The sequence below is a fragment of the Pipistrellus kuhlii genome, unplaced genomic scaffold, assembly GCF_014108245.1.
Source record: "Pipistrellus kuhlii isolate mPipKuh1 unplaced genomic scaffold, mPipKuh1.p scaffold_m20_p_28, whole genome shotgun sequence".
Classification (NCBI taxonomy): domain Eukaryota; kingdom Metazoa; phylum Chordata; class Mammalia; order Chiroptera; family Vespertilionidae; genus Pipistrellus; species Pipistrellus kuhlii.
In genome coordinates this window covers 1,893,582-1,920,454 of record NW_023425527.1, presented here as the reverse complement: position 1 = coordinate 1,920,454, position 26,873 = coordinate 1,893,582, and the positions used below count along the sequence as shown (strand labels likewise).

The following is a 26,873-nucleotide window of genomic DNA, read 5'->3' as shown; positions in this document are numbered from 1 at the left end:
AAGTGACCAATAAGGTCCAAGGAAGGCCGATCAAGACCATCAAGACCAAGAACATGGGCTCTCCTACTGGGTAGGACTGTCCTTCTGCTGCCTAGATATGGAATAGCCCAAAGCTCATTGAAAGGCCTTGTGGTACTGGTCCTGATTTTATTCCAGCTAATTTCACCTTGGCTTCATCTAACTGGGCTGACCTGGACACTGGACAGCTGCCTGTTGTAGTGGCCTTGGGTAGCCTTCCCTTCTTGCCCAACTTGGCCTAGACCTTTGCTGGAGGGCTTGGAACCAAATAGAGGGGCCAGATGGTGTGGCCACCCAGCCTGCTGCTGGCCCTTCCCTGGGGCGATGCAGAAACTCTCTTGCATTCCTTTGAGGCAAGGAAGGGTTGTGACTTCTGACATTTGGTCCAGAGGCATCTGCTGAACTTCTCTAGTCTATTCACCTATTTCTTTAAATATCTTCTTAGTGCCAAATACTTGCCTTAAAAATTACTTGACAAATGACCCCAATTTAACAAGGAACAAGGGGTTAATTTGCTTAAGAGGTCACGTGGCTCCCTGGAATTCTCCCACAGCTTATGACAAATTCTTTCTTTTTAAAAAAATATATTTTATTGATTTTCCACAGAGAGAAAGGGAAAAGGATAGAGAGCTAGAAATATCGATGAGAGAGAAACATTGACCAGCTGCCTCCTGCACATCCCGGTAGGGAATGTGCCCACAACCATTGTACATGCCCTTGACCGGAATCAAACCTGGGACCTTTCAGCCCGCAGACCAACGCTCTATCCACTGAGCCAAACCGGTTTTGGCAATGACAAGCTCTTTATCTCCTTTAGAGCCACTGCCCGGGTTTTGTTCTTCAGGTGGCATCTCGGAGGGTGTGGCTGGGAACGCACACTACTAAGGAGTGGGCAACCCTTGTACCTTCTTTTCCTTTTCATCGCTGGCATGAAAGCCAGAACACCTTCCCAAAGAGGCAGAGGCTGAGTCAGATTCCTACAGGGACAAAGTAAAGCTTGATTTCCTGGGCAGTACAAGTGGAGTGACTCAGAAGCCGAGATCTAACGGTCGCAGGAGGGAACACGAACCAGAGTTCAGTTCTCTTGATCTTGTATCATCTTAGGGCTGCCTTCCAGGGAACAGAGGTGATGCGATCAAAAGCAGTCTCCTGCCAAAACCGGTTTGGCTCAGTGGATAGAGCGTTGGCCTGTGGACTGAAAGGTCTTGGTCGATTCCGATCATGGGCATGTACCTTGGTTGCGGGCGCATCCCCTGTGGGGGGTGTGCAGGAGGCAGCTGATCAATGTTTCTCTCTCAGCGATGTTTCTGTCTATCCCTCTCTCTTCCTCTCTATAAGAAATCAATAAAATATATTTAAAAAAAAAAAAGCAGTCTCCTCTTCATGGAGTCGACTGTGAAAACTAAGGCCTGTGCCTGGGGGAGACAGACTTGCTCTGCTGGAGTGCGCTGGGTCCCAGAGGACACCGCTTGGGAGAAATGGAGCATCTACTCTTCTTCTCTGTCTGCGATGGGTCTCCAGGCAATTCTAGGATGTGCAAGGAGATTGTTTTGGTAAACATATCTCAGAGTAGAAAGAGACTGTCTAGGGCCCAGGCATCAGTATGTGTTGTTCATTTTCTCCAGACTTTTCTTTTCTCTGTTACCAGATTAGACAGCTTCTCTGTTAGCATCTGTAACCATTTCTAGTTTAACATCCATATTCCCTTAAGCAACTGGAAAGCAAACCAAATAAATGTCGAATCTCTAGTGAAAGCAGAGGGTAATGAAAAAGCAAAACAAAACACTGCCATCTCACCTAGCTCACCCCAGAGTGTCAGAAAAGACCGCAGGATCACGGCACACTGCCTGGCCTGCTGAGTCAACAGTAGGAAAGAGCCTCTCATGCTGAAAAGGCAAGCAGCAGCCCTATTAAAGAGTCATGCTTCTCTCACCTCCACTGCAACTGTGCTGTCCCTCCGGCTGAAGCAGAATAATTGTCTCTAGTGAAGCTTCCTCGTTCATTCATTCATTTATTCATTTGTTCTGATACAAATAAATTTAGTACGCACTTATATTTCAGTGGTTGTTAATTTCATGCATCCACCCATTCAGAGGTTCTTTATTTTTATTTTTTTTAATTATTCTTTGTTGATTTCAGAGGAAGGGACAGGGAGAGAGAGATAGAAACATCAATGACAAGAGAGAATCATTGATTGTCTTCCTCCTACACATCCCACACTGGAGGTTGAGCCCACAACCCAGGCATGTGCCCTGATCTAGAATTGAACCGTGACTTCTTGGTACATAGGTCAACACTTAGCCACTGAGCTACGCCAACTGGGCAAGAAGTTCTTTCTTTTTGAACCTCTACTGTGGGCCGAGTACTGTCTTTGGTACTAGGTGTACCAGACATAGTCCACAACATAAAAAATGTATAGTTTGTTTAGTAATTCATATTCTAGTCTCATCTAGTCACTCTTGTATCACTCATCCCTTTGATAAATATTTGCTGAAGCCCTGCTATGTGCCAGGGGCTGTGTGTTGGGCATTGGGTCAGACATTCATCCCACCTTCTTCTCTACCTTCTTAACCCAGAGTATCACACATACCACTACTGCTGCCAAGAACAGAACCAAAAACAAATCCAACAGCTGTCAGGGTTTTGCATGCGTGCATTTCTGTGGTTATTTTAGGGGGAAAGGAGAGTGGGCCTCACTGGGTGGGCAAGGTTGTTGAGTTAGTGGCTTCGTTCAGGGTAAGATATAGGGAGGCAGATAACAGACTCGGTGCAACACACGGTGAACCTCTGAGCCACAATCAATGGGCTGAGCTGCTGCACAGTGTTCAGCTTCCCGTCTCAATATGGTCAGAGGGCGGGAAAGGATCTGCCAAGGACAGCACAGGAGAGACTTCTGGTCCCTTATCTGGAGTCTCTTTCTACTCTGAGATATGTTTACCAAAACAATCTCCTTGCACATTCTAAATATTCAAGAAATACTTGTCAAATTGCCCCAGCTGGTTTAGTTCAGTGGATAGAGAATTGATCTTTGGACTAAAGGGTCTCCTGAATCCAATTCTGGTCAGGGGCACATGCCCAGGTTATGGGCTCAATCCCCAGTAGGGGATGTACAGGAGGCAGCCGATCAGTGATTCTCTTTCATCATCTTACTCTCCCTCTTCCTTCCTCTCTGAAATTAATAAAAGTATTTTTTTTAAAGAAATAATCATCAAATGAGTGACTGAATGTGCATTAGGCCACTTGTTGAAACTTGGGCTCCTGAAGGGGAAGAGCTGGGTCTTACCCTCTCTTGTCCCAGGTGCCATCCCATTCCAGGGCTCTGGGAGCTGTATGAAGGCCTTGGTGCCTGAGGCTCACCAAGCTCCCATCTCAGTCTTCTCGGCAGAACGTCTTGCCATGGTGGTTTAGCCGCCTGGCAAGGTCTTTGGGCAAGATGGGCATCCCCTAAAGACACATTCAGTAGTCTTTTCCTTAAACTCCGGCTTTGTTTTCTTCCCTGATTAGCAAAGTGCTGTTCCACCTCTCCCACCCTGAGGCCTTATGTACTCAGGGAACAAACATTTATTTCATTCTCATCTAGAAAGGCAAAATAGCTATATTAAAAAAAAAAAAAAATGATGCTTTCCCAAAGCAAACAGTGGAATTTGTTTCTGGGTGAGCTTTTTTGGGGGTTATCTCTGGCTGTTTCCCTCCCCCCGTCGCATCCATAATCATAGAGAGAATGCATGATCGCCCCTGGAAACAGGTGATCCATCACAGCCCTGAGGCCCAGTTGCCACTGCCAAAGAGAAGCTGGAGGCAGGGGAGGCAGAGCCCACGTCAAGATTCTCAGGGGCCACATGGTCATTCAGGTCCTCACACTTTTCCAAGGAAGCTTATCAAAGAAGAAAGTAGACTGATATTGTGTGGGCCTCTGGTCTGCTCTGAGAACGCGAGGCTGGAAGTGAGCCTGGCTCTCTCCATCCTGGGGAGGGAGCGCAGACGCTTGAGAATTTGATTCTGTGAGAGAACAGCCAGGGCGGCCTCGCATAGCACTGTGCACGCTGCCTCGCGTTAGTTAGCAAAACAGCTCAAGACAGAGCATTTCAAACGGGAGCAAGGGCCTGACCTGCTTGTTCCCGGCTGTGTCATCCAGGGACAGCCCAAGTCTGGCAGAAACGGAAGCAGTTTTTTGCCCCAGAACTCACCTCGTTCAATTGGATGAAAATATTACTGGGTGAACTCTGATTCTAAGCTCCTCCTAATCTGATATGCTGAGAAACTTCCGGAAGCCATGCCCACAGGATAAGGTGGGAGCCTCCAGGGCGCTGGGGAGCAGATCACAGGGCCCCTTGGTGGGGGGATCTGGGAAAGCAGTCACTGTTTTAGCAAGGAAGCCTGATCTTTCCCACAGCAGGAGGTGGTCCAGTTCCGGGGCCCGCTACAGAAAATGACCAAGCTTGTTTGCACCATCTCTAAAATACACCAAGTAACCAAGAAGCCAATTTCTTTTCCCATTATTGATGGAAAGAAGACTACTGGGAAATATCCACTTCCTCCAGCTTTTATCTGTGAATGACCTCCCCTGGGACTTCAAGTGTCTAGCCATCCACTGGGAAATCCCCATGTCACCATATGTGCAAAGTGGGCTCAGTGTGAAGAAGTGGGCCTGGTGTGAGGTGGGCCCAGTGTGAAGCAGGCCCGGTGTGAAGGGAGCCCAGTTCAGGTGGCCATTCTCTCTGGTCACATCATGACTCCATCATTTCAGCAGAGAGGCAAGTTGGCAGGAATTCAAGGAAGAAAGGCACTACCCTTACAATATCCTGGCAAAGGCGTCTCTCTCTGTAGGGTGGAGCCTGGGCAGATTCTCTTCTCCCTGTTCTCAGAGGTGCTCCCCAGACCAGCAGTAACAGCGTCACCCTCTGAGTTTCAACAATCTGAACACTATCCAATCAAACTGTATTATTTTATCAAAGGATTCAGCATTATCTGAATTGACCTTATTTACTTATTTATTGAACGCATCACAACTGGAATATATATATAATGTCTTTTTTATTGGTGTGTCACTTTAAAAATGGCAGCTACAATAGATTAAGTCACTTAGTATTATATCTTTTTTATAGAATGTTGAACTTTTTCAGGGTGTCTGATAGGAGAACTTTGTGACCTCTATGTTTGGTACTTTTTTATTATAAACCTCCCATCATATCAATTGCATGAGTTGTAGTTTTAACAACCAAGAGTGACTGCAGACTGTCATGGAATGACAAGCTTCCATTCATGGCAAGGTGATTACAGTCAAAAGACTTTCCTTAAAGATCATCTTCCTTGGCTTTAATGCTGAGCTCCACCTTTTCAAATAAGGATGACTTCTCCTTTTCTATATAACATTTAATAGATACTATAATCCAAATTTTATTCTTCCCTCTGGGCGCCTGTGGGTTTTAAGATGTTTCTTCCCTGAGATCAAATACCAGTGGGAAAATGATTGCTGCAGTTTTTCATGAGTACAGTGGTGACATATCTCATTCAATTATCCTTTCTGTATGGAGCAATGAAATAACCACATCATAAGTGGTATATCTTCTATCACTAGTCAGTACAAATAAATCTTGTGTTCTTATTGCTCTTAGAAGGACAACTTTGTTTATATGCACCTCCTTTCATTTCACTATCCTTCACTATAAATCTACAGGAGAAAATTTAATAAAAACAGTGCATGATGAAACTGCACACCAGCAATGTCCAACAGGAATTGGGTTGAGGCCAATCAGTTTTCCAGTCTTCTCCTTCTTTATGCCCATTTTATTATTTTCTACTCTTAACACGAATCTTTAAAAAAAAAACTTTATTGTTGAGAATATTACTGATGTCCCCATTTTTGCCCTCATTGCTCCCCTCCACCTGGTTCCACCCAGTCCCAGGCCTCTACCATCCTACTGTCGGTGCCCATAGGTAAAATCTTTGGTTAATCTCTTTCCATCCCCGACCCACTTCCCTCTAAGATTCCGAAGTCTGTTCCATGCTTCTGATTCTAGTTTGTTCACCAGTTTATTTTGTGCATCAGATTTCTTGTTCATTTTTAGATTTTTAGATCCAGTTGTTGATTGATATGTATTGTTGCCATTGTATTGTTCATATATTTTTATTTCTTCTCCTTCTTGTTCTTGTTCTTCTTCCTCCACCACCTTCTCCTCCTCTACCTCTTCCTCTTCCTCTTATTAAAGAATACCCTTCTACCTTTCATGTAATACTGATTTATTGGTGATTTACTCCTTTAGCTTTTTTTTATTTGTGAAGCTCTTTATCTGACCCTTAATTCTAAATGAGAGCTTTGCTAGGTAATCTTGGTTGTAGGTCCTTACTATTCATCACTTTGAATATTTCTTGCCACTCGCTCTGGCCTACAAAGTCTCTGTTGAGAAATCAGCTAATAGTCAAATGGGTACACCCTATAGGTAACTAACTGCTTTTCTTATGTGCTTTTAAGATTCTCTCTTAAAATCACATAAGATGTGTCTTGGTGTGGGCCTCTTTTTTGAGACTCTCTGTGCTTCCTGGGCTTGTAAGTCTATTTCTTTCACCAGGTAGGGGAAGTTTTCTGTCATGATTTCTTCAAATAAATTTTCAATATCTTGCTCTTTCTCTCTTCTCCTTCTGGTACCCCCATAATGCAAATGTTGGTACCCTTGAAGTTGTCCCAGATGCACCTTACACTGTCTTCATATTTTTTTATTCTTTTTACTTTTTGCTCTTCCATGTGGGTGTGTTTTGCTTCCTCATATTCCAAATCATTGATTTTATTCTCAGAATCCTCTACTGTCGAACCCATGTAAATTATTCTTTATTTCAGTTACCGTATGCTTAATTTCTGACTAGTCCTTTTTCATGTCTTTGACATTCTCACTATGTAACCTTATAACCATGGTTTTGAACTCTGTATCCAATAGTTTGCTTGCTTTCATTTCTTTCATTTGTGGCATGTTTCTGTCTTCACATTTTGGCTGCTTTCCTGTGTTTGTTTCTATGTATTAGGTAGACTATGTCTCCTGAGATTGGTAGTGACCTTATGTAGCTATCCTGTAGGGCCCAATGGCTTGGCTTCCCAGTCACCTGAGCTGCACACAGCCCATACAAGGTGTGCCCTTGTATGGGCTGTGTGCACAGTCTTGTAGTTGAGACTTGATTGCTGTTAGTATCTCTGGAAGGAGTTGACCTCCAGGCCAATTGGCTGTGAGAATCAGCTGCAGCTATAGTGAGAGAGCTGCTTTGCAGAAAAAAATCCCTATGGAGCAGTATTTGGATACTCACTGAGTCTGCCTCTTAAGTATGTTGCTCATGGATGTGTAGAGTTGTAATCTGCTATCGTCTGAAGCTGTCCACTAAGTGCACTGGCTCTAGGACCTCCAGGGAGATGCAAAGTCAGCTACTGCCTGAGCCACCCAGCAGGAGCTATTTGTGTTGGGCTTAGAGGGGCCAAGATGGGGCCCAGCTGTGAAGCAAGGCAAGCTAATGCTAGCTGGGTAATGGGCCTTTTATTGGTAGGTTTGAGGCATGCTGACCCACCTGCAGCTTGTCTGAGGCTACAAATTGGATGGGGCAGGGTCTCAGGGAATCACTAGGGCGGAGCAAACAGTGTGGGCCATGCTGATGGAAGCAGACATGGCTGCCAGTCAGCTCTGCAACAGGGGAGGTCCCAGCCCAGGAATAACGACCACTGTGAGCACCCCTGTCTGGGAGAAAGCTGCCCCCGAGTTCCTACCCTGGTGCCAGACGGCGCTGGAGCTTAGAAGAAGCTGGACCATGTAAGTTTGTGTGCGGGCCCTCTCTAAAAGGAACCACTGGGGCTCCAGCAGCCTTTGAGTGTCTCAGCCACAATTCCTGTTGGTTTTTACAGCCTGTAGTTATGGGGACTTCTCTTCCCAGCTCTGGGACTCCAGGCTGGGGGAACTAACTGGTGTGGGGCCAGGACCCCTTTCTCCTCTCGGGATGCCCCTACAGAGACAATCTCCCTCCCAATTTTAAAACGGGGGCATGTGGGTGCCAAAGCAGCCCGCTCAGCGCCTCTAACTTGCCACAAATGTCTTCTTTACTTCACTAGTTACAAGATCTCCATTCAGTCAGCTTTCAGGCGGTTCTGAGTGATGGTTGTTCTGTTTTTTTCGTTGTAATTTTGATGTGGCCGTGGGAGACGGCAAGCACAGGTGTTTACCTTCATTGCCATCTTAATTCTCTTAGATATATACTTCTGACTCTGGAGTTAGAGTCTCTTTGTACTATGAGACTTGATTACCAAAACAATCTTCTTAGTTACTAAATATATAGATAGATCATTAGTAATGCCTTCCTTGGCAATTAGATGAGTCAGATGAACAGAGTTAACAAATAGTAGGTATCTTCTTAAAAGAAACTGATGACAATGGTGGTAAAAAAAAAAACAAAACAAACAAAAAAAAAAAAACATGGGCTTTGGAGTCAGATTTGGGTGGAAGTCTGCCTCCACCACTTCCCAGCTGAGTGACATGGGGCAGGTGGTTTAAGCTCTGCCCTCCATTCATTTCTTCACTGGCAAACTGGAAGGGTGATAGTCCTGAGCCCCTAAGGCCAAAGTGAAGATTAAATTAGATAACGCACACCTATAGCCAATGCTCAAGCAACAGGTGCTCCCCCAGTTACTATTCTTTCCCTGGGCTCACCCACAGGGAACAGCACCAAAGTGTCCCGGGCTTTCTCACCATGACATGAGGCTTCAGAGCATCTCTTTGGAATTCTTCTTCAGGGACAGTGGGAGACAACGAAGGAGAACGAGGATGCTAGGTTTTGGTGTATGATTCGGGCAAGGGAAGGATGAAGAGCGAGGCCCAGGCACGGGGGAGGGGAACCGCTGCAGGGTGGAGGCTGCCGTGCCTGCTTGGCCTGGGGAGCTCTGTGGTGGCCGAGTTTTCCTTGCTCATTGTTATGGCGTCTGGGCAGAGAGGCGCTCGGGAGCCAGACCTCTGAGGCTGCGTGTGGTGAGCCCGAGGGGCTGGCAGTCGCTGAGGGCGGAAACCACTGTTTGGAGCTGCTGGCAGTTTAACTGTTTCTGTTGCTCATTGCCCAGGCTGAGAAAAAGGCAGGAGGGCCAGAACATTCCGCACTGCGATTCTGTTTGTGGTCAGAGCCTGCTCACCAAGAGCGTCAAAGGTTTCTTTGGAACCATAAACTTATCAAGCGGCTTCTGAAACGAGATGTTTAGCTGGGTGCATATCAAAATGTCAGTTGCCTAGACTCGGGACTCGGTTCTCTCCTACGATTTCCAAAGAAATCCATTTGGCCCGTTTCAGAAGGCGGTGAGAGCCGCCTGGCGTGAGTGACAGCTGGTGTGGCTTCCTGGGTCCTCACTGCCCACCTGAAATGATTTAGCCAGGACTCTGCCTATTGGTGGTCTGGGCATTGCGACATAGAGCCCAAAGTAGCCATAAGCATTTAAACCCAAGGCTGTGCCTGACCTGTCTCAAGGCTAGTGGTGCATTGTACTCATCTTAGCAGTGTTTTCTAAAATAAATACAACCTCCAGTTCATGGGTATGGGAAAACTGTTCAACAGTAAAGGCATGCTCAGCAAATCATATGCTAAAATACTTCGCAGCAGTGAAAAGAGATATTTCCAAATAAGTCTGATGCTTCTGATGCAATGTGAAGTGAAGATGGCAAGAATCAAAACCTTACAGACAGCAGTGGAGGTCTCAGAGGGCGGTCCTTGGGCCAGCAGCAGCATCTGTGAACGCGGTAGAAATGTCCATCCCAGGCCCCACCCAGCCCTATGGCCCCACCAGACCCACTGAATCAGAGACTCGGGAGTAAGCCCGCAGCAGTGTGTGTTTTAATAGCCTGGTGGGCCTGATGTATCTTAAAGTTTGAGCGTCCCGGGTATAGGGTATAAATCAATGTAAATATGTAATTTGTTTGTATATGGAAAGAATACACAAAAGATAGAGATTCTCCTTGTGATAGAATTATGGATGGTGTTTTGCTCTTCATGTTTATTTTTTGTGTTTTTTTATATCATCTACTCTTTCCAAAATGAGCATATCTTGCTTGGTATATAGTGTTATTTGATATTTCTGACATACGTGTATCGTGTCAATGCGTACCACATTACACTTTGTTGAAGATTTAATTATTCATGCCCCTTCAGTGTTCTTCAGTTTTTTATTCTTACAAGTCAGCCTCCCTACATCTTTTGTGATAAATCTTCTCAACCTCACTGCTTGAGACCTGACTCTCCCTCCCCTTGCGTCTGGAAGCCCTGCTATTAATAATAGAATTTTGGAAACTGTCAAGACTCTGTGCTTGGTTTGTCATAAGTGAATAAATAGTTTTTTTTTAAGGCATGATATTTCCTTTTGGATGTATTTAATGTGAATATGTAAATTATATGCATATAAAAATACATATTTTCACACATTGGTAACAATTTTAACTTCTGCATTATATTTCCATGCACAATTTCCATTTTAAAAAGTATATCTTTATTGATTTTATAGAAGGAAAGAGACAGAGAGAGAGAGAGAGAAACATCAATGATGAGAGAGAACCACTGATGAATGTCCTCCTGCACACCCTACACTGAAGATGAAGCCTGCAATCCAGGCATGTGCCCCCAGGAATAGAACCGTGACCTCCTGGTTCACAGGTCAATGCTCAACCACTGAGGCACACCGGCAAGGCTATAATTTGTTGGAATTCCCTTTTTAGCATATCGACTCAAAGCATTTTAAACAACTTGACCCTTCTAATTTCAGGGGTGCATTTACAAAATAAGCAGATCTAGTGGATTAACATGTATAAAGGAGGTTTAAGTTCTAATGTCAGCAAATAGGGTAACAATCGTGTAGGTCAAAATGAGTACATCTCAGCAACACCAGCCTAGTGTGCTTCTTGCTCCAGCTGTGGAGCAGGCTGTGCCTGAATACCAGCTCACACAGTTAGAGGCTGTGCTATGCACTAATGTACACCTTGCATCTCTAGAATCACTTAGATCTGTGACAGGTTCTGAGTCAGAACCAAGCGAGAAAATAACACACTCCTCCTAGCGTGTACTCATTTTCTAGGCAATGCGAATGACATTGCCTGAACTATTTAAACTATTTTGGAGAGTTTGTTTGCTTTTGCTTTGGTTGGTGGCACATAACTGCCTCTGCCTGATTCAAAGTGCATTTAGTATGATTTCATTGTACCTCCGCAGTACCTTCTGCTGTTTCCTAGGCTTCCTTCTCTCAGGACCTCTCTGGAATGTTCTCCAGTAAGAAATTACTGACCTCTCCTTTGGTATTCAGATCTTACTCATCCTTTAAAATCTTATGTAAAAGTTGCCTCCTACACAAAGCCTTTCTAATCTTAGTAGAAAGTAATCCCCCCATACTATGAGTGTCTCTGGGACATTGATCATTCTTGATTATGCTTGCATTTGAATATGGCTGAGCTTGCTCAGGACACGCTAAGGTTCTTGAAGGCAACAGTGTCTTTAACATCAGTCTTGGCTTTGAATCCTAGATCTGCCCTTTCTAGCCAATGCTAAATAAATTCTAAGTCCCTCTGTGCCTCCCGCCTCCACTGTAAAATGGAGATAGTTATAGTACCAACTTCTTAAAATTCAAGTGAGCATTAAATGAGATACTGCATGATAGGGGGTTAGCACAAAATCCAGCATATAGTAAATCTCAATAAATGTTCACTCCTTTCATTTTTATTCTCCATTGCAGTTGCAATGGTACATTTATGCTCTCTATAAGCATTTGTTTATTGAATGCATGAATGAATAAATACTATAGCGAAGTTCATACACACCCCTCTGAATTCTCAGTGCTCCATGGGGAGTGTCTACTTGCCATCTGTCTGTTAATCTATTACAGAACTTAATGAGCCAATGGTTCTGTTTTATTCTCAAGGCAGGTGTTGGGTATATATGGGTAAATTTTCTGTCTCAAGGAAGCCGCCATGGACCATCTAGTTTCATACTTCATCAAGCTCCATGTTTTCTATGTGGGAATTACAATGCTGAACTGTGATTTTTTGCCTGGATGCAAGAACTCCAGGAAGACTAGGCCTTTAGGGAGAAGTTTATAAACAGGGACTGTATGGGGCAACCTGAAGAATCAGAGCATGAGTTTGCAGATTAGCATATTTCACTTATAGAGCCTCCAATCACGTGGTACTCTAGATGTCGCTCAATGAGGGCATAGGGCAAAACCAGCTGCTTTTTGGGTTTGTCAAGCATCTCAAGTTATTCCTCAGGAGCTGGGGTTTGGCAAAGCCTGAAACCCACATTGCCAAGTCCTTCTCTCCCCCTTAATTTTTAAGCCCATGTGTATTTTAAGGGAAATTTAATCCGTATGTTTCTGTTTCCTTTACACTTAACTCATAAAAATGGTTTGTCAGAGCAATTTGATGTCCCAAAAAATCTGTGGAGCATTCATAATGATATTTTTTAACCTTCCTCCCCTCCCTTAGACACAGGAAATTGTGTTGTTGTTGTGTTTTTGTTTTGTTTTGTTTTTTTAGAAAATGAATCAAACCAAAAGCCTCAAAGTCAGAATCGGTGGGTCAGACACACAAGCTCAAGGAGCTGTGCATTGGCAACAGCGCACAGCGGCATCTCCCACTGCTGTTCCTGCAGGCCCTGGGGGGTGGGAGAAAGGGATACGTCACATGGCAATGTGTTGGAATAGAGTCCTCAAATATTTGATTGTGCGCCCACCAGGCAAAGAACCTCTCTCCCCTCTGAGCTTCTATATTGGGCCTTAGAAATGGGTCTCTCCACCATAGTCATGTCCTGATATTCAGCCCCAGAAGTTCATGCACATATTAAGTTTAAAAGAATTGAGACCACTAATTCTAAAATACAGTAAGGGTTTTCTAATCTAGTTTTCCACATCATCCCTGGAGAAGAAAACCAGAGTCAGCAGGCCCATGTTAACTGCCACAGCAGTTTTCCCACGTAAAGATGGCGTGCCTCCAGGCTTAGTGAGTTCACATCCTTCCCAGATATCCATTTCTATAGAACATAAACACCAAACCAGGGTAGTGAGAGGGCATATCACTTTTATTTTGGATCTCAGATGGTAACAGAAAACAAGTGATAGAAAGTGGCCAGTCTTAGAAATCCAATGAGTCCATGGGGCCTGGTAGGCATCAATGGTTTACAGGATTGTTAAGTCATAAGCAGGTGCACAAGTCAGAAATCTACTAATCTACTCTTCAACAGTCTAGGCAGTGCCAAAGGTACTCTATTTACCTGCTTTCAGGCAGGCCCTGGATCAAATGTTTATATCACCTTACTGAATCCAGGTGATAACTTCATAATAAGCTGAGTATCATTATCCCCATTTCACAGATGCAGAAACTGGTGCTCCTAACATTACTTACTGGGGAGATTAAACAACTTGTCCAAGCTTGCAAAGTTAATGGAAGTGCTAGAATTCAGACACCATTCTGTCAAACTCTAAATCCCAGGTTGTGGGAATGTAAAGTGGTATGACCACTCTGGGTAAAAATGTGAGTTTCTTAAACTCTACATGCAACTAACATATGTTCCAGAAATTGCACTATTAGACATTTATCTCAGAGAAATTAAGACTAGTTTGGGCATAAATACTTGAACACAAATGTTTATAGGAGGTTTATTCATAATAGCCTCAAGTGGAAACCACCTAGATATCATTCGATAGAGTCAATGGTTAAAGAAACCACGGTACACCTGTACCAAGGAATACTACTCATTAATAAGGAACAGACTTTTTTTTTTTTTAATCTTTTATTGTTGAGACTATTACAGATATCTCCCTTTCCCCCTTCATTGTGCCTCTCCACCTGGTTCCTGCCCCACCCCAGGCCTTCACCACCTTGTGTCCATAAATTAACCTTATGATTAATTTCTTCCTGTTCCCCCTCCTCCCTTCCCTCTGAGATTCATCAGTCTGTGCCATGCATCCTGCCTCCGATTCCATTTTATTCACCCATTTATTTTGTTCATTAGATTTCTTCATTTATTTTTATTTTTAGATTCAATTGTTGATAGATGTGTATTTGTTGCCTTTGTATTATTCATATTTCTCCTTCTCTTCATCCTTTTTCTTCCTTTTATTAACAAATACCCTCTAACAATTTATATAATATTGGTTTGGTGGTGGTGAACTCCTTTAGCTTATTATTTGTGAAGCTCTTTATTTGACCTTCAATTCTAAATGAAGGCTTTGCTGAGTATAGTAATCTTGGTTGTAGATCCTTAGTATTCATCACTTTGAATATTTCTTGCCACTCCTTTCTGGCCTGCAGTTTCTGTTGAGAAATCAGCTGACAGTTAAATGGGCACACCCTGTAGGTAACTAACTACTTCTCACTTGTGCTTATAAGATTCTCTTTGTCTTTTTAATTATGTCTTGGCATTTTAATTATGTGTCTTGGTGTGGGGCTCTTTGGGTTCTTGGTATTTAAGACTCTGCACTTCCTGGACTTGTAGGTCTATTTCTTTCACCAGGTAGGGGAAGTTTTCTGTCATGATTTCTTCAAATAGGTTTTCAATGCCTTTCTATTTCTGGTACCCCTATAAGGCAGATGTTAATATGCTTAAAGTTGTCCCAGAGGCTCCTTACACTTTCTTCATTTTTTAAGTTATTTTTGCTCTTCTGATTGGGTGTTTTTGTCTCTTCCTATTTCAAGTTATTGTTTTGACTCTAACTCCTCTGCTCTACTGTTGAATCCTTGGAAAGTATTCTTTATTTCAGCTAGTGTATGCTTAATTTCTGACTGGTCCTTTTTTCATGTCTTTGACATTCTCACTAAGATCCTGGAAAGTCTCATCAAGATCCTTGAGTAATCTTATAACCATGGTTTTGAACTCTGTATCCAATAGTTTGCTTGCATCCATTTCTTTCATTTCTGACATGTTTGTCTCCATATTTGGGCTGCTTCCCTTGTTTGTGAAGCTCTTTATCTGACCCTCAATTCTGAATAAGAGCTTTTCTGGGTAGAGTAAAACTCTATGTATTAGGTAGAGCTGCAATGTCTCCTTAAATTGGTAGAGTGGTCTTGTGTAGTAGATGTCCTGTAGTGCCCAGTGGCTCAGCCTCCCCAGTCACCTGAACTGGGCACTCCTGTGTGGGCTCTGTGCACAGTCGTATAGTTGAGCCTTGTTTGCTGTTGGTGTCTATGGGAGTAGTTGACCTCCAGCTTACTGACTGTAATGACCAGCTGTGACTACAGGGGGAGGGCTGCTGTGCAGAACTGGAGGACCAGCTGTGAAGCAAGACAGGTTTGTTCTAGTGCCAGGTCTTGAGCCTTTTATTGATAGGTTTGGAGCATGCTATCTCTCAGCTTGTTTGAGAGACTTTAGCAAAGCTTGAGCCAGGACAGACCATTCATTTAGAAAAGCTGCTGCAAACTGTCTCATTTGGACTGCAAGTTGGATGGGGTGGGGTCTCAGGGAATCACCAGAGAGAAGCAAACTGAGTGGCCCGTGCTGATCTGACTGCCAGTCAGCTCTGTGACAGAGGAGGTCCCAGTCCAGGAACAATGACCCTTGGGAATACCCCTATCTGGGAGAGAGCCACTCTTGGGTTCCTTCCCCAATGCCAGACAATCCAGTTCTCCCCATATGAATATGGGTCTCCCAGAGCCACCTGATGCTGGATCTCAGAGGTATCAAATCCAAATAACTTAATGCACAGGCCCTTTAAAAAGAACATCTGAGATTCCAGTAGCCTCCATGTCTCTCAGCCACAATTCCTGCTGGGTTTTATAGGCTGTAGTTATGGGGACTTCTCTTCCCCTCTCAGAAACCCTGGGCTATGAGTCTGGGACCCCTTTCTCTTCTCTGGCATCCTCCGCAGAGACGATCTCCCTCCCCCCTACCCATTAAAAAAGCTAAACATGTGGATGTTGGACCAGCCCTCTCATTGTAGGCTCCCCTCCTAACAGTCTCACTGTGCTGTCTTGTTTACTTCTGTAGTTGTAGGACTTCCACTCAGCCAGCTTTCAGGTGGTTCTGAATGATGGTTGTTCTGTATATTAATTGTAATTTTGATGTGGTTGTGGGAGGCAGCGAGTGCAGGCATTTACCTATCCTGCCATCTTGGTTCTCTAGAAATGGACTTTTGATACACACAATAACCCTAATGAATTCTGAATTATGCTGAGTAAAAAAGCCAATCTTAAAGGGTACATACTATATTATTACCTTTTATATAACATTTTTGAAATGCAAATTTATAGAAATGGATTAGAGATTAGTGGTTGTCAGGGGTTAAGGGAGGAGTGGAAGTGGCAGGAAAGTGGGTGTGGTTATAAAATGGCAATAGGGAGGATTTTTTATGTGATGAAATGAGTAGATGTGGAGAAAGAAGATCCGTTAACTGAAAATATCAGTGATTCCTTTTTTCAAGCAGAACTCCAAACCATTTCACTCTAACTCTGGGGTCCTGTGTGATGCCTGATGCCATCTCAGACAGGAATCTATTTCTCACTCTTAACTACTCAATGCTGCCAAGCTCAAAATAAATTCTTCTTGTTCAAGGGCAAATGTGTTTTACTGGGCTACGTGAAACTGCCTTCAGCCTATTTGGTCCTAATTCAATCAGTTAAAATAACCACAATTTCTCCTGTCCATATGCCACATTGCACTAAATTAATATTTGGTTGATGAAGTGTAAATGCTCCTAAGTGCTGGATTTTCTCTCATTTTTCTGGAGGAGACGATGAATATATAGTGTGTGTTTGGTGACTTTTTTTTCTAAGTTTGAGAAGTAAATGTATTTTGGAATTGGACTGTCATGGAAAAATCCCTCCTTTTCCTTGATGCTGAAGGTAAATCACTGGAGGAGCAATGAGAATGAATAACTAGCTCTGGCTGTGTTTGAAACACTGAGATTGAGTGTTGAGGATCTAAGAACCAAGTGAAACTGTGTGACCTCCTTTTCAAACCAAGAGGAGCCTAAACTCCTTGGACTAGCAGCCCAGACTGAAGGCGCCTATTGCAGTCCTTTTAATCCCCTCGGAGCAAAGTCTTGGACCGCCCTCCCACTCCCCTCCCCCAATAATGAATGAAGTGAATAAGCCATTGAGCTTCTAATTCCATTCAATGCCTCTGCTCTCCTGCGAGGTGCATCCGGTAGGTCTGACAATGCCATAGAAGAATTCTGAGTACTTGGCATATGCAGTTCTTAAAAAAGCTCTGGTGAGCAGTCTGACAAAGTGGCCAGAGCACCCCATTCAGCCCGTCCGGGGCCTGCTTTCAGGGGAGTTCAGAGTCTGGGACAGTGAAGAAAGGGAAGTGGCACAGAAGTCTGAACAGAAGAAGTGTGCCAGAAGTAAGAGGGCCATGACAGGTGTCTGCCCTAGTAAGAATGGAATAACAGAGGCAACGCTCAGATTCAACCAAATGAATCTCCAGAGCCTTCTTAAACAGTATTAGTATAGCTTCTTTAACTTCCTTATTTCTCCCTGTTTTTCTTTCTTCTCCAGTTCATTCAATGCCTCTTGCTGTTTGCTTTTGGTCAGATGCTCCTGACATTTGTACAGCAGTCTTGATCTGGCATTTTTAGGAGAAAGAGGAAGAAACTTTTTCTTGCAGTTGAGAATAATATTAAAGGGTAAAATGGCATTTGCAGTTCAGTGTTGAAGTGACAAGGTAGACTGCCTTTATAATTGCCGGGTCCAGATCTCTATGATTATGTCTGAGTGTGCCAGTGCAGCTTCCTCACATGCTCTTTACCTTGGCATGCTGAATTCTCACTGTGATTAATTACAAAGAATTCTCTCTTCTGTACTAAGATTTGATATCATGAAGTTATGGAGATTAAACCATTGGATCAATTGTGGAGGTAGGAAGGTGAGCATTTGGCAGGAGACTGGATCCCAATCCCGCCACCCAAATGTCATCTAAGGGACTCTCGGTCACAGAGTTAATGGGGAAAAAAAAAAATCTGGGAAAGATTTATTTACTCATCAGTTAACTGATTATGACAGCACCTTTTCTGAAAAGGCCTATTAGGGCCTAGAATTTAAATTGGACTTGGACTCAAATCCCTCACAGAGTTTATGAAAATTCAGTTTGGCTGGTACTCAGGAGGGGGGGGGGGGGGAATGAGAGTGGAAAGAGGAGAATGTACTCGGTCATGACTGACCACCAACACTATCCAGATTACTCATGCAAATCACTACCCATCCAGTGGGACTACTTGGGTAATCAAAGAACCAATACTCCCATGCTCTATGGTAAGTGTGTAGAAAAAAAACAGTCCCACTACAAGAAAAATTGTGTTGGCTTTATCCAAAGTCTGTTAATGAGTAAGGCACCTCTACATTAGTGGGTTTTTTTAAAGCAAACATTCCTGATAAATAGCACGTTTCAGGTAGATTTCCATGCACTCTAAGGAAAGAAAAGTCACATATGCTGGTTCTGAAGTATCAGAAATTTCCAATATAAACCAATTAGCTGCGTGGAAATAGAACATCTTGTCTTTATGACAGAGATACTCTTCTCTGAGCTACGTGTTCTTGTAACCTTTTGATGCCAGCATGTTAGAGCTGGAAGTGGCCTTCAAGATCCAGTTTGACCCCCTCAATTAAGGACAGAAAGCTAAAGTATTGTTTTAAAGCCAGGAGAATCTTGAGAAGATTCTAGTGGATGTCTTGACACTACATGTCACTTACTGATTGTTCTGCCAAATGAATTGGCTCAGCCTGTCGTCTTCTCTGACTCATAGGGAAGGTGTAAAATCCACCCACATAGTTAAAGCTTGCTGGTGGACAGCTGCTTATTTTGAAGTTAGTAAAGGCCAAGGAAATCCATTGTGAAATGTTTGAAGGACTATAATCCCAACTTACCCTCCTTGTTGTCATGGTCATTAAAAAAATAAAAAGAATGACAGATTTGAATCACAAGAGGGAAGAGAAGCCAGGCATGGTAGGGATAAGAGGATGCTCTTTCTGGTTTGTTGTTATTGTTGTTTTCTGTGTGCTTCTAGAGATACTAGGTTTATCACCATGGCTGAGGAGGGGACAGAGAATATGGTAGAAACTATGACAATTTCTTTCCTGGTGGGTCCCTAAATAGCCAGCACAGTCAGCACATAATCAGACAATCTACACTTGCACTTTTGCTGCTGAAAGCTTCATTATGCCTGTGATATTCAGCTGGGTAATTCATTTCCTGAGCATGGCTATATCTCCTGATATGCCTAACAGGTTGAATATAATTTTGCAAGCTTTTGAAGATGAATGTGCTTACCTTTGCCCTAACGTGGGAAACAATGATAGCTACCATTAGTAGACAGCATTGTAATATTCAGCTTTTTAATGCAGGTTAGGTCTCCAAACCACACAGGCAGGAAACCTGAGTGTTTGGAATACACTAGATGTGGATCACTGGATGTCCCTTGTAACAGCTTTTTTGCCTGCATTTAACCTTCATTTAGCCAAAGCATCCACCAAACAAGGTGGCCTTTCCAAGGATGCAAAAGCAGTTAATTAATGGTCCCAGGGGTGGGGTGGCCTTTGGCAGTGCTGACCGTAAGTGGAAGAACAAGATGAGAGCAAGAAATGTGACCTGTCTGTAGTATCCAATACCTAAGCTGCAATTTTTCTTTAAACCTAGGAACAAAAGTATAAAATACATCCCTCTGAGTTCTCTTTAACTCATATAAGTATGAGAAGTAATTATGTTGTACTAATTTAAAGCATACACTTATTGAACATCATCTATGCACGAACTCCAACCCTTGAGCTGAGAGGCAGAGACAAAGATTAGCAAAACCTGAGTCCTGTTCTCATGGAGATCTCAATCCAGTAAGGAAATTGGAACCCCACATAGCTCTAAGGAAGTTATAAATTCTACAATGAGAAGAGAAGATGCTCCTTCTATTGGGAGCATAAAAGAGAATGTTAATATTGCAATTTCCAAAGACTTTTACCTTCACCCATCTAGATTCTTTTGTGAGAAACTAGTCTCCTAAGACTCTTACTTGAATCCACTTCTTAGTTCTGAGAGTTAAGACTCCCCATCTGATCTGATTTCTAAGTGCTTCTTGGCCATCATTGGTAATGATCAGTTCCAAGTATTCCAAATGAAAATGGGAAGGTCAGCATTAAGATAGATCTATGAATCTTTCAGCTTATCCTTGTATCTACCACTGCATCTGCTTTCTTGACTTTATTAAAGTATATCCTCCTAGACAGACTCTTATTGGAGGCTAGAAAATAGATTATGTGCTAATACATTTAACAAGAGATATTTTTATATTAATTTTTTTTCACACATACAAAAAAGAGGAAGAGAATACATAGGAAGAGGACGAGTCTGCTGAAAATTCAGCAGTCATTTACCCTTCAGTATTTCAATTCATCAGCTTGACCACTTTGACTTCAGTCTTCATGGTTCCTGGTAAAGATTCATATGGTTTGATGGTTACTTATACAAAGGGTTTTGACACTGTGTTGAAACCAGGCAGTCTGCCAATTGCTTTATTGTTCTGATCTGAGTAGACTCTTCCTCTGAATTATGAATGTTCAAATCCTAAGCATTAATAATTTCATTTTAAGTTATTTGAGAAATCTTTCTTATAGTGAAGATGCAAAAATCATCTTGGGCTTTGAACTGCAAAAGAAAATCCTCACCAGGAAAATGGCCAAAATGAATGTCATCCCAACATCTCTTCAATGGCTCATCCTCCTCCCCCACACTCCCTCAGTCCAATTGTCACTACACAGAGTCACGATCAAGATCCAGTTAGCAACCCATTTATTGTAAATGCTATTCTTTATGATAAAACCCAGTGCATCAAAGAATGTAGATGGCCTTGGGGATGGCTCTAAGGAGAAGTGACCTGTGCTAATTCCTCCTGGATAGATTTAGGTGAATACTGCCACCTATTGATAGGTGAAATATATGCCACAAATTCTTACTCTGCCCTAAGATTGTTAATGCTTATCAGAGCGGATCTCTGTGTTGGCCAAAATATTTTAACAGCCCTAAGTTCATAGTTCTTCATATGCTTGTAATGAAAAACATGTATTTTATAGTAATTTATAACAATTCACAAATTGTATTTCTGGTAAGAGGCAAAAGATAGAGGCACAAATGTCTTGAGCTTTGCAGACAGAGAGATCTGGGTTTGAGTCTCAGCTCAGGCCCTGACTGCACATGAACAAGTTAATTAATCTCTCTGAACCTTAGCTCCCTCATCATTAAAAAGTGGCTGCTCTTCTTTGTAGGGTGTGAGAGCACAGCACACAGGAGGTGTTTGATAAGTGGCAACATTTGTGATTATTTTTCCACAGGGCCATTACCAGTAATGATTTGTGATGTCATGACTGGTAGATAATATGACAAACCACACCACGGATCAGACTCTGGTGGACTGTTGTGTGCTGTTCAGCTACCCTTCAGCAATGCTACTTGTCTCGGGGAGTAGCTTTGACGTACAAAATTAGGACAGTGTGAACATAAATATTAGAACTTTAAGTGTGCCAATTGAGAAAATGAGGATAAATGGGCTTCATTACCAAATGTCTCCTGACTGCCCTAGAGGATATATGGGGCTGAGCAGATAAAGAATTATGATAAAACTTTGGAGCTGTGTATAAATGGGGCTTTGTGACCTGCTGGAGAAGGTTGAGACTTAGAGCCAGACCTAGGAGGTTCACATTCCTCCCTCGGCATGGTGTGGGGGATCCCAGGCTCACACAGACAATAGGGGATTCATAGCCTGAGAATTCTAATGATGACTGAAAGGAGGGTGGCAGGCAGAACAAGAAGACTTTTCAGAAACAGGGACCCTGATTATCACATCGGTGCTGCAGCGAGAGGCTGCCGAGAGGCGGTGTGAGGCCGTTCTTGGAAAGCCGTCAGTGAAGTGTTTGTAAGCTCCTTAAGAGAATTCCATTTCTCAAAAATGCACCGCTGGAAAGTCTCACATGGTTCGTAAACACTCTGTCATCAAATCACGCCAGCAGTCGTGCAAACCATCTCTTTTCGAAGAGTCTTTATGAATGTCATGAGTCTAGTCTCCAAGACTTGGGGGCGGTGTCCAAAAGAGGGTTTCTCCGGATATTTTGGGACCTTTACTTTTAGTTTGAAAGGTCAACTGGTGCTTTAAACAAAATAATCAAGAAATACCCTGCCCATGAACAGACTGCACCTTTTGAAAAGGTCTGCTTTGGGACTGAATAGCCCATGCCCTCCCCAACCCCTTTTTCTTTTTTCTTTGGGGCTTAGAAATGGAGAGGGAGGAGGAGGAAGAGTTTCACATTCATTACTAACAACTTCACACATAATAAGCATATTCAGATACACCCTGGGGTGTTATAGTTTTCTTTTCCTATTTTTTGTCTTCTTTTCAGCAGCTTTCAATAAGTAGCACATTTTATTTTTGAAAAAAGAATCAGAGCCCTTACAGAGCAGCCTCGCCCTAAGGAAGGTCAGGAGATTAGGGAGCGGAAGTAGGCTGGCCAGACTCTGCTGACCACAGTACGGGACTGCTGCTTTCTTCCCATAATTTAATTTTGAGACTCCAATGGAAAGGTAACCCCTAAGAAAAAAACCTTTCCTGAAAAAAAAAAAAAGTGAAAAATTGTTAGAAAATGGTCATCAAAAAGTGATCAATTTAAATTTATGTCTTACAAACAAACCACATGGAAATAACCACAGGGCAGACATGCATTTGCAATGATATATGGACAGTCTCAAAATATGGGCATGACTTTGCAGGAGAGGGCGAACATTAGTCGTTGGTGGGCTTTGGCCTAATAAACCAGGTCTTCTGAAATTCCAAATGCTGCACTTCACAAATCAGAGGACAGTAAAATAAAAGAAACCTTTGAATTTCACTGGCCCAACTCCCTCATCTTACAAGTGGGAAAACGGAGACCTAAGGATAGACAGTCATTTGCCCAAGGTCACATAGCTGGTGAGGGGCAGCTTGAGGACTCAAACCCCCATCTCAAACTAGGCTTCTTTCCCGTGAGCTAAACAGTTCCAAGGTGAGAAACTGCAAACCCTCACATTTAATCCAGGAGTCTCCTTTCTCAGGAAACTACACCTGCCGGGCGGCGACCCCCCTCCCCCCGCCATGGCCCTGCGTATTTCTTGAGGTAGTTCATCTGTCACAGCCTGAAATGACTTCTTCAGCCGCTATTAAATGGCTTCTTCAAAGCAGATTAGGCACATGCATGTGTCTGCCAGGGCTCAGCCTCCTGCTCTTTTATGTCTTCAAAAGGTGTACAGACCATGACATGGCTGCCTAAATAATCGGCTTGTTTACTGGGACCTATCGATGTCACCATCGTCTGCCATCACGCAGGTTAAGACTTTACAAGTCAGCTTCTTTCTCATTTCCTCCCCTGCTCTCACCTGCACCATTGACCACCTCCCATGTTCACCTTCTAATTTACATTTCCACATGCCCTCACCATCAAGGTCTTCCTGCTTCCAGGTTCTCATAATTCAGTTCATGGTCCACAGTGGCTAGTACAGAGAGATTTAATCGTCTAGAGTAGGGGTGTCGAACTCAATCAGAGAAGGGGCCAAAATCTAAAATCCAGCCTAAATCGCAGGCCGAATGGTTTACTGAACAGTCATAAACTGTCATTGTGATGGAAACACAGTGGAGTGCAGTGATGACAGCGCGGTGCGGGCCACATTGCAAGGCCTGGCGGGACGGATTTGGCCCGCGGGCCTTGTGTTTGACACATGTGGTCTAGAGTGACTTCTCCTGCTCCAGTCCCGGTCACCTACAGCCCCACCATCCCCATCCCCATTTACTCCATCTCACTGGACCACTGTCCTTTCCCAAATATTCCAGGAACTCTGCATTATTCCATTCCCTCTTTTCAACCCCTGGAGGTCTTCATTCCTCCTCATCCAGTTCAGATGCAACCACCTCTGTGCATCTCTCCTAACCATCCCAGAAGGAATTTGTTTTTTGTGCTCCCTCAGCACACTGCTCATCCTTTTTATGGCACTTATTTAATTCTGTCCTATACTATATGTTGCATCTCTCTCATGAAATGGATCTCTTTTACCTTTGAAAAGGTGCTTCATTGCTCTGTGTATTCACCTCTTACCATTGTGCTTCATCACGTGCTTTTCTTTCTTGATATTTACTGAGCACTTACTATCTGCATGATACAAACTCTAAGGGCTAGAGGAGGAAGATACAAAATAATTAAAAAGCAAGCCTTCTCTTTGGGGGAGCTATAGTCAGTGAGACATGTTCAGGAAGAACCTAAGCAAGTAAACTGATTGTGGGGGGTGGAACTGGGTGAAGGGGAAGTGCTGAGTATGGAACATTCTCAATGTTCCAAAGGAGAACACTGGTGTTATGATATGGAGGGTGGGGCGATGGAAGAGGAGTAGATGGGAAGAAAAGGCAAGGCTGCTTTTAAGTCCTCTCTGCTCTGGTCATCATTAGAGTCCTGTCATTCTGTGGCCAATGAACACATCTTTCCCTAATACCAGAGTAATCTTCCTAAACAAGTCTCTGATCACTTAACTCCCTGTTCAAATGTTTGCTGTCGAATGAATCAGGCATCAAATAATTGCAGGCTTAAGCTAGGAATTGTGGAGAAAAATCAGTTTGTAAGAGATGAGACAGACTCCAGGAAACAGCTGGAGAACAAAAAACAAGAACATGCTGTAAAAGTGCTGGGAGGTGGGGGACAAGCTAGTGTGTAATCAGTGTGGTTAATCAAGAAGGAATAATCAGACCAGGCAAGCCTCCAACGGGATGGCCACTTGGCAAGAGAAATTAGATGTACTCAGTGAACTTTAGGGTTCCTTTCAATTCTCAGACTCCATTTATTCTATGAGGTGGTTGGTTCATTCAACAAATACATGCTAAGCACGTCAACAAAACAGTCATTAAATATTTATTGAATGCGTTCTGTGTGCCAGGAACTCTGCGAGGCACTGGAAACAGAACTGTGAATGGGGGACTTTGCACTTGAACTCTGACAGTGTCAAAAACTCTTACAGTATTTTGTTGCAACAAAATAATGATGGGAAGGTAAAAGATGCTGTAGGATGACAAAGCAAGGAACTTCACAGCCCAAGGGCTAGGAAAATATCCGAGAAGTGATGTTTAAGACAAGACTCCAAGGCTGCACATGAGTTCGTTGGACAAAAGGAACAGAGCATTCAGGAAGAAGAATCTCATATTTGGAAATTTAGAGTTAGGTCAGTATGGTGTATCCAAGGAACTGAAAAACATTTAAAGGGACAGCATGGAGGTTAAGTAAGAGGGGTAGCAAGAAATTAGGCAAGAGGTAGGCAGAGCCAGGTTATGAAGAATTTTGCTAGAATATATCATAGAGTTTATATTTCATCAATAGGCTTTTGGTAACATTAAAGTATTTGGCTCTGTGTATCTAACCTAGTAAATACTTAATGTCTGAAGAAGGGATGAATGAATGGATGGATGCATGCATGTATGCATGAATGAATGGATGGGTCTCCTTTGCAAAGGATGAGGGCTTATAAAATGACTCAGACTTGACCATTTGCTCCAACAAGCAATTACAGGGGGCATCGTCCCTTAGGTTTGTGGAGTATAATGAATTTCTGACCCCTGTGAGGCTGCCCTTTACCTTAGAAGAATCACTCAGTCACCTGCCTTACCCCAGCATATGGCTTTTAAGTAAATCAAAGGTTTTTTACAGATAATGGTAAAGTGTCACCTGGTGATCATTAGGCTAAGCTGAGAAAGTGTAGCCTGACTCTTAACTCTTGATGGAGGGGAGAGGGAGGGAACAGTCTCCTTAACCTCAAGGGCATGAATAGTCCCAAATTTAATAATTTGTAACAATGCTGAATTAGTCCTAGGAGAGAAAGAGAAAGTATTTCAGAGGAAGATGTTGACTTTCTAATGGGGGGGAAAAAAAAAGACCTTTGTGAAAAGCTAAACTGAGCTCTTCCTTTGGACATGGGGTTTTAGGAGTCACTGGGTCTTGCTCAGATTCCAGAACAGCACCTGGCAGAGATCAGTGAGATGCTATCCCTAGAAAAGAGGAGATTTCAGGAATACAGCCTGCCAGGATTCTAATTAGTTAACCAGGACAAAGATGAGTGCCCCACCCTCCTGTTTATAACCAAGAAACTGATTACCCACAGAGTCACATTCAAAGTTGGGGAGTTGATTCCACTCCAGGTATAAATAACAGCCAGTCGCTACCTAGTAGAAGGGTCCACAATTATTTCTGAAGTCATCCAAGCAGCTAAGCTTTCATTTGGCAGAGAGAGAGATCTGAATAGAGCTTTAGAAAGAGTCTTAAAGCTGTTGCTAGGGACGTGGTGGGGGTGGGGAAGGGGAGTATTCATATGTGCTCTCAATCTGCAATGTCTCCCTAACGCAATAAGCAGCCTGTGAACGTCTCTTGCCATTTTACTTTAGAGAGAAACATTAAAAGATGCCTACATTAGTGGCTTTCTAGGAAATTCATTCTGTGTCTTTTTAGTCATGTAACGCATACTGCTGTGAAAGGAGCCAGGTGCACCCATAGGCGGCTTGCCTGTAGGAAGTGCTGGAATCTTCCTCTAAATACTGAGGCTCTCCATATCCTAAGCCCTCTGTCTGCGGACTACTTGCTCAGAACCTGCTCTGACAAAAAGTCGAGCTTCTTTGAGAAATCCCGACTGGATTGGAGCTTTCTTAAACTATCCCTTGCTTCTGCAGGAGCTGATCAGGGATTGCACAGGGGCCTTGAGGTGGGGGTTGGCTGCCACCTGGGTGCTTCTGGCAGTTGTGGGAATAAGAAGGTGACTGGCCCCAGAGAGCTGCAGTTCACTTGCAGTTCGATAGCTAGACAGGCTTTCAAAAGCCAGCCGGTATTTCTTTCCCTGCA

General features: G+C 43.2%; 1 protein-coding gene across 1 annotated transcript in view; it reads left to right on the top strand.

The window, feature by feature from the left end:
- The window catches only part of ANKFN1 (ankyrin repeat and fibronectin type III domain containing 1), a 217,027-nt gene that overhangs the window by 45,570 nt on the left and 144,584 nt on the right, over nt 1–26,873 (top strand). The window lies entirely within an intron of this gene.